General features: G+C 39.8%; 1 long non-coding RNA gene across 1 annotated transcript in view; it reads right to left on the bottom strand.

Moving 5' to 3' along the window:
- Positions 1 to 8,474, bottom strand: part of LOC135088690 (uncharacterized) — a 166,952-nt gene extending 158,478 nt beyond the window's left edge. The window contains exon 1 of the long non-coding RNA XR_010261079.1: positions 7,972 to 8,474. This is a non-coding gene — a long non-coding RNA (uncharacterized LOC135088690). The remainder of the gene's footprint in view (positions 1 to 7,971) is intronic.
- Positions 8,475 to 14,643: the final 6,169 nt, after the last annotated feature.

The raw sequence follows: 14,643 nt of genomic DNA, 5'->3' as shown, positions 1-14,643 counted from the left end.
GAATATAATGTGCAGGGCGTGGTACTTTGTGGAGGAGGAAGAACAACAACAATAATAATATCAAGAACAAGAACAACAAGAATAAGAAAAGAATAAGTACAAGATTAAGGAGAAAACAAAAACTAAAAGAACAACAACAACAAGGAAGGAAAAGATAAAAAAAACTAATGATAAAGACAAAGAAGAAGAAGAAGAAGAAGAAGAAGAAGAAGAAGAAGAAGAAAACAAGAACAAAACAAGGAGGAGGAGGACGAGGAAAAGGACGAGGAGACAAAAACAGCTTAGTGGTGCCAAGAGAGCTCGTGTTTCATTCATGTTTTTGTCACGCAAATGGAAAACATACTGAGTGTAGAAACAGAGACGGATGACCAGCAAGAGTAGACAGATAGACAGACAGATAGATAGATCGATGCATACAAACATACATACATACAATGAAAGACAGATATAAATTCATTGATACAGATAAGGTAGATAGATGGAGAGATAAGGACAAACGCATTCACAAACAAATAATTACCGGTAGTGATAGATAGACAGAAAGAAATATAGACAGATACACATACACAGATCAACAAACACATACATACATAGATACACACACACACACAAACACACTCAAAACAATAACACAAATCCACTTACACACACACAACGCAAACCAGAAACACAAACAATACACCAAAACACAACACAAACATTCACCCAACCTACAAAAAAATACGAGAATCTGTCACCCCATATACTCCCTCACCCCTTCATCCCTTCACCCCATCACCTAGTCACTCACAGGCAGCCAGACACACTCCTAGCACTATATTCCCCCCATGTCTTCGTGCTCACTCAAGTGTTTCAAGTTTCATCTGTCGCTTGAGTGTGCAATACGGTAAACACACTTCATATTGTACTGCTCTCTCTCTCTCTCTCTCTCTCTCTCTCTGTTATTATTCCCCTCAGCTTGCCGTTCAATTCTTTTCCTGACCAATAACACAAAAAGGAAGCTCTCTCTCTCTCTCTCTCTCTCTCTCTCTCTCTCTCTCTCTCTCTCTCTCTCTCTCTCTCTCTCTCTCTCTCTCTCTCTCTCTCAAAACTCCGACTTCTATTTTTTGATTTTGTTCAGAGAGAGAGAGAGAGAGAGAGAGAGAGAGAGAGAGAGAGAGAGAGAGAGAGAGAGAGAGAGAGAGAGAGAGAGAGAGAGAGAGTCCAACACGCTTGTCAACCAGCTAATGACCATCAGAGGATCCTAATCAAATAAAATCCTAAAAGTGGATTAAGGAAGACGAATGAAGGAGGACGAGGAGGAGGAGGAGGAGGAGGAGGAGGAGGAGAAAAATGGATTAGAAGCAGAAAAGAGGAAAACGGGGAGGATATGATGAAAAGTGAAGATAGTAAAATACGGAGGGAGGAGGAGGAGGAGGAGGAGGAGGAGGAGGAAGAGGAGAAGGAGGAGGAGAGATGAGAAAGTAAGTGAAAAGAAGAGCAAAACAGAAGAATCAATGAAATTTCTCTCTTCTCTCTCTCTCTCTCTCTCTCTCTCTCTCTCTCTCTCTCTCTCTCTCTCTCTCTCTCTCTCTCACACACACACACACACACACACACACACATACATAGTACACGTTACTTTGTTAACATACAGGGGCCTTTTATCATGCTTCTCACAACGCTATGCATTACAGAGAGAGAGAGAGAGAGAGAGAGAGAGAGAGAGAGAGAGAGAGAGAGGAGAGAGAGAGAGAGTCCATTATCCTCGGTGAGTGACAAGATTGCGTCATCGAAAACACTCAGTAAGGATAATCACGCTCGGCTCAATTTCCCGCTTAAATATTCGTAGCAACAGACATGAATATTATGCAAAGTCACCTGCATTTAATTCCAGTAGCAGCAGTAGCAGTAGTAGTAGTAGTAGTAGTAGTAGTAGTAGTAGTAGTAGTTGATTACTTTAATAACTTTCACTAGATTTTGTTGAAAGTCATGACAAGAATTAGTGTTTAAAATCTACTCTTTAGGTTTCTATTACCCTTCCCCACTCTCTCTCTCTCTCTCTCTCTCTCTCTCTCTCTCATCGTTCATCACATTCACCACTACGTTCCCTTCCTCTCTCCCCTCACCCTCTCCCTTCACCTGTCTGTCACGCTCCTGCACCAAACTAGATATTGTCCTTATAATCACTGACACGCGTGGGAAACGGACGTAGGGTGGACATTTTCTGCTCATAATGCTCGTGATACTGACTCATTCTATTCCTCATCTGCCCACTAGTGCTACTGCTGCTACGGTTTGTTTCTACTGCTATTACTATTGGAATTTTTACCTTCCTTGTATTTGTTATTTTATTTGATTGCTACTACTAAGATTCCTGGTATGAGTACTATTACTATTACTACTGCTATTACTACTACTACAACTATTATATCTATTACTATTTTTCCTTCTCATTTTCTCTGTTGTTTTATTTCATTACTATTCTTCTACTTACTACTACTACTATGCTCTTATTCCTCCTACTACTACTTCTTCAGACATTTCTTCTTTTTTTTCGTTCATTATCTGATCCAAGAACCTCGACAGTTTTATTTATTTAGGGCATTCGAATGTTTAATGCACCACGCGATGGAAAGCGGCGCGATGGAAGGCGGAGGTAAGCAGATGCAGTGTTAAAATGAAAGAAAGTAACCTTCCAAGAGGTTAATTATATACAAAGGCACCTGAATAACTTACCTGTGTGTGTGTGTGTGTGTGTGTGTGTGTGTGTGTGTCTATCTCTCTCTCATCAATTTCTTATCAAAGAATGTAAAAGTAAATAGTTTGTAGTCGTGTGTGTGTGTGTGTGTGTGTGTGTGTCTACGGCTTTAACTGCAGATTGTTTGCTTTTAATGCATGTAATATCAGTTTTTGCATAGTTCGCTTCACGGCCTCACCAATAAATAACCACAAGAATGTAAAGACCAGTGGCGCGATGAGTACGGCGGCTTCCTGGCATACTTCTGGACCATACCTGTGTCCCAATGGAGGTACCCGGGTTCGACTCCCCCACCAACTGGAATTAAGTCGCCCTGATTAACAAACTCCTCCCCCCCCTTTTTTTTTTTTTAATTGAAGATGATTTATTTTTACTTTTCTCAGCTGCACTTTTCATTTGGTCTTGAGATTTTTTTTTGTACTTTCTCTTTATTCTCAATTTAATTTGATTACTTACTTAATTGCATAATTACCCAGCAATTACGTTACAGGCAACTACTAATCTAATTTTGACCCTTAGCACCAAAACGAAAGAAGTGTGAAGCCTTTCTTGATGTTTCGTGTCATAGTATCTGAATCAGTCTTTTTTTCAACATGACTCAAAACGAACAAAAAGCCTTCAGTCACAATTTCGCACGGTACATATTGATTTAAACGAATAAATAACAGAACAACCCAAAAAAATTCACTCGTTAAGCACTACAATCTTTCTCTCAATACGGGTTTGGAGTTTACTGCTTCGGATACTGCTTCGAAATTCTCGGATCCCTTACGTAGGAGTACCGGACGATAAGAGAACTGCTTCGAGGATGAGATTCGAAATTACCCTCATATTTGTCTCTTCCTCTCTCTCCTTCCCTTCTTTCTTCCTCTCTTGTCTTATTTCCTCTTCCTTCCCTTATTCCATCCTTCTTTTCCTGTCATCTCCCTTATTTTTCTCCCTTCACCTCTCCTACCCTATGCTTTCTTAACATTTTTTCACTTCCTTTTTCTTTTCTTTCACTCTTCCTATTCTCTTTCTGTCCCCTTCCCTCTCTCTAACCTTCTCTATCCTCCCTGTTCTCTATTATCCTCTTCTTCCTCATCATCTCCTTTCACCTCTCCTACCCTCTTCTTTTTAATATCTCTCTCTTTCCCTTTCCTTCTTTCCTTCCAACATCCTTTCCTTATTCTCTTTGTCCCTTTTGTCCCTTTCTCTTTCCCTAACCTTCCTTTCTTCTCTCTTATCTCCCTAACTCTTTCCCTTACTCACACCCTCCTTAATATTTCCCTCTCCTGTCCTTCCCCTTTCCTTTTCTCTCATGCCCTATTTCTCTCCTCCACTGCCCATGTCAATCCCATTTCTCCTCTCCCTCTGCCCCCTACACTCTCCCCCTGCCCCCATGTCCCCCCCCAGCATGTACCCTTAGACCCTTAGAGCCTCGGACCATCTGGGATAAAAAGACAATCCAGATATATTCCTTGATAAATTGTTATTATTTTCTTCTGCTTGTGTCCCCAAATATCCCTCCTCCTCATATCGTCTTGTGTGTGTGTGTGTGTGTGTGTGTGTGTGTGTGTGTGTGTGTGTGTGTGTGTGTGTGTGTGTGTGTGTGTGTGTAGTAGTAGTAGTAGTAGTAACATAACAATAACAATAACATAACCAGACCTGATCAGATCTATCCTATCCTAAAAACTAAACTAACCTTAGTTAACTTAACCAAACACAACTTGACCTACCCAAAAAATAAATGAGGTCTCCACGTGGCTCTAAAATACTGAAAAAAAAAAAAAATAAAATAAGAATGTCTCAAAGGTCACGTACGTTTGGGTATGAACTCAATCTATACAGGCCTAAAAGTAATGATTCCTATGCCTAAATCATACAGTGTTGGTGCAGTTAACAGGGAGCTTTGAATAATTAGATATGAACAAAGATGATAGGCGAAAATTTGAGCAGCTAAGTTTTCTATTACTAGGGCTGCCACGTGTAGGCCTGCTGGCATTTTGCAGCATCCCTTCCTTGACATTCTAAGGATTCCATACTAACCCTTTCACAGCTAGTTAATCTTTTCCATAATTATCTACAACTTTTAAAAGAATATATATATATATATATTTTTTTTTGTACCACGGTCTCTTAAATACGTGGTTCTGTCTGTATCTTAGCAATGATAAAATGAACATGATAGTCTTCTTTAATTATAACCAGGTAAACGATTTATTGCAGTGACCTCATTGTTAACAAAAGACGACCATTGCATTATTTAACACCACTATCACGTCATCTGTATATCGCAGTAGAAAATAAATACCCACTTTTTTTTTTTTTCAATTCAACACTCCAATACGAGGAAAAATACTAACATTTTCTACACATCAAGTTTAAATTCCACACACACTCACCTATAGAACGCGGACTTGAAGGGACCGCAGTTAAACTCGCCCCTAAAGACTCGTGCCTGTGTGTAGGTGAGGGAGGAGAGACTGCGCCCCCTCCACAAGCCCTCTCAGCCTCCAGTGTATGAATGAAGGTCCCCCCTCCCACCTCCACGCTAAGGACCCAAACAAAAGTGTCTTTCACGTCGAATTGAAGCTTTTTCGTGTGTGGCTGGCGAGAAAAGTAAGGTTGATTATTATTATTATTATTATTATTATTATTATTATTATTATTATTATTATTATTATTATTATTCTCTCCTCTCTCTCTCTCTCTCTCTCTCTCTCTCTCTCTCTCTCTCTCTCTCTCTCTCTCTCTCTTGCCCTGTGTGTTATCTTTACGTTTTCTTTACTTTCTCATTTCTTTCGCAATCTTTTCCAACGCTGTATCGATCCATTCTCTCTCTCTCTCTCTCTCTCTCTCTCTCTGCTTGCCTTCCCTTTTTTTCCTACTTTTTTTTTCATTTTTCCTGTTTTTCCTTTAACTTTACCTTACTAACCTACATACTCCTCCCCCTTCCTGTATACCTTTCCTATTACCTATTTTTTCCTTTCCTTTACCTTCTGTTTCCTAATTATCCTGCTATCCTTCCTGCCTACCTACCAACCTGCTACTCTCCTTCCTTTCTTCCTTCTTCCCTCCTTCCTTTCTTCTTTCCTTCCTTCATACAAGCCTTCCTTTCTTTCCCTTTTTTCCATTTTTGTAACTTTCCTTCTTCCAAACCATCCTGTTATTCTCTTTTCCTTTCTTCTTTCCTTCCTCCCTTTCTTCCATCCTTCATTTGTACCTTTCTTTCCTTCTTTCGTATTTTCCCCCCTTTTGTAACCTTGTTGCTTCCCCACCAACCTGCTATTTAACTTTCCTTTCTTCCATTCTTCTTATGAGCCTTTCTTTCCTTTCACCATTTTTGTCCCTTCTGTAACCTCCTTTTTGTTTCCCCACCAACCAGCTACCCTGCTACTCTCGTTTCCTTCCTTCCTGCCTGCCTGCCCGCCTGCTTGCCTCTCCACTCTCACCTTCCTCTTACTCTTGACACGCTCACACACATGAATTTCTCTCGGTAAATCCCGAACCTGATTAGTCTGGACAGCTTGACGCGCGGATCCTGGCCAGACAAGGTAATCTGGGAGGATGGGAAGCAGGGGAGGGAAGACTGAGGGTAAGGTGAGGGGTGGAGGGTGAAATGAAGGAGGGATACAGGCGAGAATTCAGTGTATGGAAGGGAATGGGTGTCTAGAGTAGAGAGAAAGAGAGAGAGAGGAGAGAAGGAAGGGGATGGATAGAGGTGAGGATAAGTGCATAGAAGGGAATGGATGTGCGGAGTAGGGAGAGAGATGAGAGAAGGAATGGGAGGATAAGGAAGGAAGGTGAAATGAAGGAAGGGTTAAGTGTGCACAGGAAAGGAGAGAACGGAAGGGAGGAAATAAAATAAGGGGGAAAGACAGTAAAGAAGGAGGGAACAAAGAATTGAATGTATGGAATGAAAGGAAGAAAGAAAAGAGGGGAAGGAAATAAGGAGATAAGGTTATGAGAAAGAGAAGTGAGACGTATGGAGGAGATGAAGCGAAGGAAGGAGATAGATTTATGAGAGAGAGAAATATAGAAGCGAAGGAAGGGCACGAGAGGGGAGGTTACGAGGGCGGAATGAAGGAAGGATGGAGTGTGCAAGGCAGGGAGGGAGTAATGTGTGTATATGTGTATGGAATGGAACGGTGAAGTGAGTGATGAGGAAGGGACATTGTGTAGGGAGGGAGGACGGGAAATCAAGATGAGTGGCTGTGTTATCTAGTTCCGAGTGAGACATTACGAGACAGTGTATGCGAGCAGGAGGAGGAGGAAGAGGAGGAGGAAGGAGGAGGAAACTCACGATACAGTATGAGAAATAGGCCTTGCAAATATTCATACGCTCAATCTTAGCAACATGGGACCTAAATTTGAGTGTACACGAAAGAGATACTTTACAATGTGTGTGTGTTTTTTTTTTTTTTTTTATGTTCTTATGATTTTTAAATGTGTGCCTTGTAATATCCTTCGCAATGTCTGTTACTCGTATCGCACAATTCTGAATTACAATGGACTGATTTTACTAAGTTTCAGGTCACCAAGATGTCGAGCCTTTTCACTCCCTTATCCTTCCTTTCGTTAACAATGAGAGCACTAAGGAAACTATTTACATGCGCACTTACAAGAAAAGAGAATACAGGAAATTAATTGCATCACCTGTTCAAAGTAATCAACATAAGAATCTGAATGCTTCACGAACACATGCCTAAGGTTATGAATCTTTATCGGTCAAGTTTTTGTAGGATTAATAACCAAAGTAGGACCTTCAAACCATGTCACAAAACTAGGAAGCAAAACCAAAAAATGAAGTAACATGTTCAAGGTAATCGACGTAAGAATCAGAAAGGTTTACGAACACAGTATCTGAATCTTTGTTGGTGTTTCCAGTATTAATAACCAGAGCAAGAACTTCCAGCTATGCAAAAAAGAAGAAGGAAAGGCAAAGCAATCAAGTCACCTGTTATAAGCAATAGACGCAAGAGTCAGAAAGGTTTACGAACGCAAGCTTAGGGATATGTATCTTTGTAGGTTTTTGTAGGATTAATACGCAGAGCACGAACTTTCATCCACGTCACTAAAGCAAGAAGCAAAACCAAGCAATCAAGTCACATATTAATTACTGATTGGACACAACAAGGTACAACAATAAAAAGAACAAGTACAGCATTGCATCTCCCTCCAGGCACGAATTATACAGGAAATACAAGTAATGGAAATACATAAATACACCTTAAATAATTGCCATTTACCTTAATAGGTGGGCGTGGCGGCCGGAGTAGGTACGAGCAGGTAGAAGCAGGTGAGGCCCGGGACAACACCTGCACCCGGGGGCGATACTGACACAGGGATACTGGGAGGGACTTAGCACTGGGAGAGGAAAAGGAGGAAAAGAGAAAGACTACTGAGATACTGTGGGATACTGACTTAGACAATGAACTGGGAGAGGAGAGAGGAAAAAGAATATTGGGATAGTGAAAGAATGACTGGGAAATTGCACTAGAAGATGAGAGAAGAGAAAGGATACTAGGATAATGAGGAGAAAAGAGGAAGGAGAGTGACAGGGTATATGCACTGGGAAAGAAAGGGAGAGGAAGAATACTGGGAGACTGGGATACTGGGAGACCTTACAACACGTGGAGAGAAGACAAGGAATACTAGCAAACTGGCTGGAAACAATGCATGCGGAGAGAAGAGGGAGATAAAAAGGGAGGAAAAACAAGGAACAAGGCACTTACTGGGTCACTGGAGGCAACAGGAGAGAGGGAGTGGTGCCAAATAGCCAGGCACTCATTTATTTGCCACTGTTGTTGATGCCACAGTAAGAACCTGAGGGGAAAGAAGATTATCATTAAATATCATCACAGTAATGTACAGATTAACTATTATCATTATTACCACAACGAGAATAGATTAGTACCATCGCTAATTATTGTTGTTACTAGTATACCATCATCTCTCTCTCTCTCTCTCTCTCTCTCTCTCTCTCTCTCTCTCTCTCTCTCATGAATATAGAGTAATCCATTATCAAGTGAAGGAAATATGCCTACGTTAATTACATATTAGAGTTTAGCGGGCAAAATAATGCAAGAGGCTATTACGAACAACAACAACAACACCATGAGCAGCTAAGATAGAACGAATAATGAGCCACATGAACCGGAACCTGAACCTGAGCGAATCCTTGACTGAACCACTGAGACGCGATTTGAACCAACGAACCGGAGAGAGAGAGAGAGAGAGAGAGAGAGAGAGAGAGGTGGTGGCGCCCAAGCTTCTCCTAATTACCTTGATTAGCACAGCTGGATTATTCACAAGCTTGATTATTCTAAGCCTGATAACATGGCAACCCCTCCAGCGCTGTCTCCCCTTATCCCTTCCCCCTTCCCCCCAACCACCAGCACCCCCCCCAACTGTCACCCCCCAACCCTGACACGCTGCAAGCCTTCATTACCAAGACCCCAATTTTCACGAACAAGCTAATGACGTGATTTCCCATCCCTGCCTCCCCGCGCCTTGTGTGTCTAGCCTTGCCTCGTCTTGTCTCTCCTCAGCCATCGGGAAAGTAACGAGTTTAAAATTAAGTAATAGATTAATGGTGAATGAAGGAAGGAGGGAAGGAGTGAGGGAGGGAAGGAGGGAGGGGATGCTGGTGATGGTGTAGCGGTGGAAGACTGAAAGCAATGGTGGAGGAGGATGGAGGAAAGATAAAGAGGAGGAAGGAAGAAAAGATGGAGAGGTGGAAGAGGGAGAAGGAAAGAGCATAGTTAAGGAGGAAAGGAGAGAGCAAGGTAGAGGAAGGAGCAAAGGACAGAATAAGGAGAGGAGAGAGTAAGGTAGAAGAGGAAAGAACCAGAGGGAGGTGGAGACAGGAGGAGAAAGAGAGAGATGGAGGACGAAGGAAAGGATAGAGTAAGATGAAGGAGGAAAGAACGGTGAGATGGAGGAAGAAGGAGGAAATGAAAAAGTAAGGAAGAGGAGGAGGAGACAGGAAGAAAGCAAAGAATAAAGAGGAGGAAACAAAAGGAAAGAGAGTAATGAAGAGGAGAAAGGAAAGAACAGAGAAAGGGGGAAGAGAAAGGAGGGAAGGACCTAGAAAGAAATGGAGAAGGAAGAGGAGAAAGAGGAAGTGAGGAAAACTAAAGAGATTTATGGATTTAATTCACAAATGATCTTAACCTTTATCATTTTAATTTTTCTTCGACTCAAAGTATCTTTTATTAGTCACTGTATTCACGATCCTCCCTGATTTTCTCTAGTCGACGAGTAAATTTGTCTTCATTTTCTCGGTTTCCTTATAGTCTGCATGTGTGTCTTCACTTCCCATGTTTATTTTCATTTTTTATTTATTTTTTTTTTCATTTTGTCTATTTTTTTTTTTTTTTACGGTCAACGCGTGTCTTCGGTCACTTGTTTTTATTTTATTTATTTTATTTTTTCCATTATTATTTTTTTTTATTTTTTTATTTTACCATCAAGTTATTTGGCTTTAATAAAATCCTTCGTTTTCTTTAGTCAGCGTATGTATGTATGCATATATGTATGTATGTATGTATGAAAGCCTCTTTAGCCCCTAATCCTTACTTAGTGTTCTCTGCACTCAGCCCAGGTATTAATTATATTCCCCGGCACACCTGTCCGGTCGTAATTCTCTCATTCGACAGCACACGTCATTAGCAGAGTGGCCCGCGGTTCATTACGACTCAAAATGCACAAATAAATAAATAAATATAAAAACATCCTTATTAACTTCCCTCATCGGTAAAATTTTCCTCGTCACGTGGTCTTCCCCTCACGCGTTCGGTCCGCAGCGCCATCATACTCACAAATTACGGCGTTTAAACCATTCTCGTAGCTTTTAGAGGATCATAAGCTCTTTACAGTTTACAGGACGATTATACGGAGGTTTATAAACAAGCGACAAATTGTTCCCAGCCGCGTCATTGTTGTAAATGTATAGCGGCTTTGACTAAGGCTTTCTGAGTGTGCCTGGTGGTGATGGCAGTGGTGATGATAGTAGTAGTAGTAGTAGTAGCGCTGGTGGTGGTGGTGGTCCTGGTGATGGTGGTGGTGGTGGTGGTACTTCGAGCTAGTGTTATTTTAATGAGTACTTTTTTGGAGCCTTTATGAAACACTGCTCCCGGTGCTGCTCAGTGGTAGTGCTGTTTTAACGAGTACTTTGGGGTGCCTTTATGAAACTGCTGCCTTGTATAGCGTGTAATCCGTCACGCTTTGATCCCTGGCACAACTCCGACCAGGCGAGGAAATGTGATTCAAGGTGCAATGGTTCTAGTGGGTGTGTTTCTTTCACTGTATAGCCATTAAGAAGTTTTATACTCGGTTATGCTACACACAGACATACACAGTTGGAAGGGTAAATAAAAGGAGAGTATGGGATAAATTAACTCATTCTAGTGTCCTTCCTTTTCTCTCTATGGTATAATGAAGGAGAAATGTTATAGTCATTCACACAAGGGTACTGTATATAATTAAAGGGAAAGAAAATGTGGATCCAGGCAGGGCATAATGATTTGGTGTGTTTTTCTCTTTATATTTTTTTTTCTCTACGTGTCAGAGTCTGGCTTAAACTCAAGAAAGAAAGAAAGAAAGAAAGAAAACATGAATACGGGCAAGAGACAATGATTAAGTGTGTTTCTTCTATAATCTTCTAATTTTTTCCTCCAAGTGTCAGAGGCTGGCTAAAATACAAAAAAAAAAATAAATAAATAAATAAATAAATAAAATAAATAAATAAATAAATAATAAAAGGACGCTGCTCCTCGCTAGTCTTCACCACAAAACTGTCTTCCACCTCTTCTCCAACCAAACCTCTCACTTCAACTCTGTCCTTCCGCCTCTCTCTTCCTCGTCGTGCCTCGTCTTATAGCTACACTCATTTCCATCGTTCTCTCCACACACTGCTCTTCCTTTCTCCCAGTGTGCCAGTACCAGTTAAATCCCCTCTGTATACTGGAACAACCTTTGCTGTCCCTCTTCTTGCTCCACTCCTCACTCCATCCATCCCTGCCACTCCCAGGATCCACTTCAACATCATCTTTGCAGCATCAGTCTTCTGTTTTTGTACCTTTTTCATAGCTCAGTCTCCGCACGACACGTCACTTCTGGCCTCATAACTTCCCTTCTTCATCCAATCCTTTGTCAATCACTATAAAAGTACAGTCAGTAAAATACAGTGAGATGCATGACAAAATAATTTCTAACCCGATTGAAAACTGCAAAAATAACAGACACAATGTAATCGTATCCTCCAGTGACTATGATAAAAGCGATCCCATGGTGCTGCAATTGTTTAAGAGGAATCAGATAGTTTGCCTAAGCTTCCTGGCTCATCGGGGTCAAGGTAAACCAGGAAAGCAAAATGTCAACCTCAGGAGATTTATAAAGCACGAAGCAATGAAATGCGGCAAATTCCAGGTACAAGTTTATTATGAGAGAGAGAGAGAGAGAGAGAGAGAGAGAGAGAGAGAGAGAGAGAGAGAGAGAGAGAGAGAGAGAGAGAGAGAGAGAGAGAGAGAGAGAGAGAGAGAATATCCAAACAAACTCAAATCGTTGCTTCTGTGTTTCTAATGATGGACAATTCTCGCTTTTTCATTTTCTGTTTTTCTTTCTTTCTTTTATTTTTACACACTAGACATTGACAAAAAAAACTGAAGACAGCAGAAGGCGAACAGATGTAGGCGAACCAAAGCTGATATCTGAGCCACCTGTCTTTCGTGGCTCACTAGGAACGTAACATTTGCAAGACTTTGTTCCTTACGAATGCAAATGATGGCGATGATTACAAGTAACACGCCCTCTGGTCCACATTTCAAGAACACCCTTCCTCCTTCAAACTCCATCCCTCCTTTTTTTTTCTCTCTCTCTCTCTCTTTTTGTTATCTCTTCTTGTTGTTTTTTTTTTTTTTGTTAGTTATGTTCTTAGTTCACGAAATGACTGATCTCAAAAATTACTGTCAAGTTCCGAACTTTTTATTTTCTTCCTCCTCCTCCTCCTCCTCCTCCTCCTCCTCCTCCTCCTCCTCCTCTTCCTCCTCGTCGTCGTTCTTCTTTTTCTTCTTAAGTTCTCGGTTTAAGAAATAAATAAACAAATAAAAAACAGTGGAGACCATTTTTTTCTTTTGCTTGTTTTCTCAGTTCACGAAAACTGGTAGGAAGTAAAATCAGAAGGTGAGAAAATTAATATTTCAAGATACCTCTCCATGTAATTTTAGTCTTACATTCTTACCGTATTAAGGGACCTTTTTCTTTTCTCTTTTCTCTCAATTCTAAAGGTTTTCTTGCCTTTCACCAGAACGCCTGTTACGTAAATGACAACCAAATAAATAAATCAAAAATCTATTTACTGTCCCTGCATAATTTTCGCAGCCGAGAATGAAAGACATGATTGTGATAGGAATAAATTATAGATGCAAACTACACCTCTTAGTTTGCAAAGTACTATTAGGGGAGACATTTAGAAAAACCTACACTGTGTTTAGACCTTTACATTACTCGTGCATAGAGGTCAAATTCTGAGGTGTGTGAGAGAGAGAGAGAGAGAGAGAGGAGAGAGAGGAGGAGAGAGAGAGAGAGATGAGAGAGGAGAGAAGGAGAGAGAGAGAGAGAGAGAGTGACGTCACGTGTTTATATTTACAAGGGAGAGTGAAGCGGCACAGAGAAGCCAGACTCCCAAACTCTTGATAACAGGAAGTGGGTGCTCTCTCTCTCTCTCTCTCTCCTCTCTCTCTCTCTCTCTCTCTCCCTCTCTCTCTCTCCTCTCTCTCTCTCTCTCTAAGTTCCTCATGGGAATTTCCTCTCAGGTGGAATTATCTCGTAAGTAACGTTTAATTATTAGACGTAAAGATAAATTTTCTTACGTTTATTACTATGTGCTGTAGAATTTTTTCCCACCAAAGCTGCTGCTACGTTAACTTCACACTTAGTACTGCTGTTTATTATTATGGTGGTGGTGGTGGTGGTGGTGGTGGCAGTAGTAGTAGTAGTAGTAGTAGTAGTAGTAGTAGTAGTGTTCTTGTAGTTTTCTATTATGTTAGTAAAAAGCACTTTTCATTAATTTACTACTACTACTACTACTACTACTACTACTACTACTACTACTACCATCATCACCATCATCATCATTGTCATCATTAACACCATCAATAGGCCAACGGAAATGTGATTAAAGTTTTTACCCTTCCTAGATTCCGAGTCAATTACGAGATATTTCAGCAATTAGAAAAGCTCACACTTATTATAAATTAGCCAAGTAAATTAAATATGAACATTTTGCATAATTCAATAATGATACTTCAAAATATTTATAATTCAGGTATTGTGGAGTTTATCGCTTCTCTTGCTCTGTGTGTGTGTGTGTGTGTGGTGTGTGTGTGTGTGTGTGTGTGGTGTGTAAAATATGTACAAGTGAAAAGAAATAAAAATAGGGAATAAAGGTTTATTTCATAATCTTAAAATTTTGTGTAGTTGTAGTAGTAGTAGTAGTAGTAGTAGTAGTAGTAGTAGTAGTAGTTGTTGTTGTAGTAGGACAAAGAAAATGGTATCTACAAACAGCAACAACATCAACAACATTAACCTATCTACCTACCACTACACGAAATCTTAAAATATATATATATATATATATATATATATATATATATATATATATATATATATATATATAATATATATATATATATATATATATATATATATATAATATATATATAAAATAATATATATATATATATATATATATATATATATATATATATATATATATATATATATATATATATATATATATATATATATATATATATATATATATATATATATATATATATATAAATGAAATAAATAAAAAAATATATACAAAAATCAACACAAACACAAAACACAACAAACAAAACACTTAACAGCTC

This window comes from Scylla paramamosain, chromosome 31, assembly GCF_035594125.1.
Source record: "Scylla paramamosain isolate STU-SP2022 chromosome 31, ASM3559412v1, whole genome shotgun sequence".
Lineage (NCBI taxonomy): Eukaryota > Metazoa > Arthropoda > Malacostraca > Decapoda > Portunidae > Scylla > Scylla paramamosain.
Note: the sequence above shows the minus strand (reverse complement) of the source record. Positions and strands in the feature narration are given on the sequence as shown.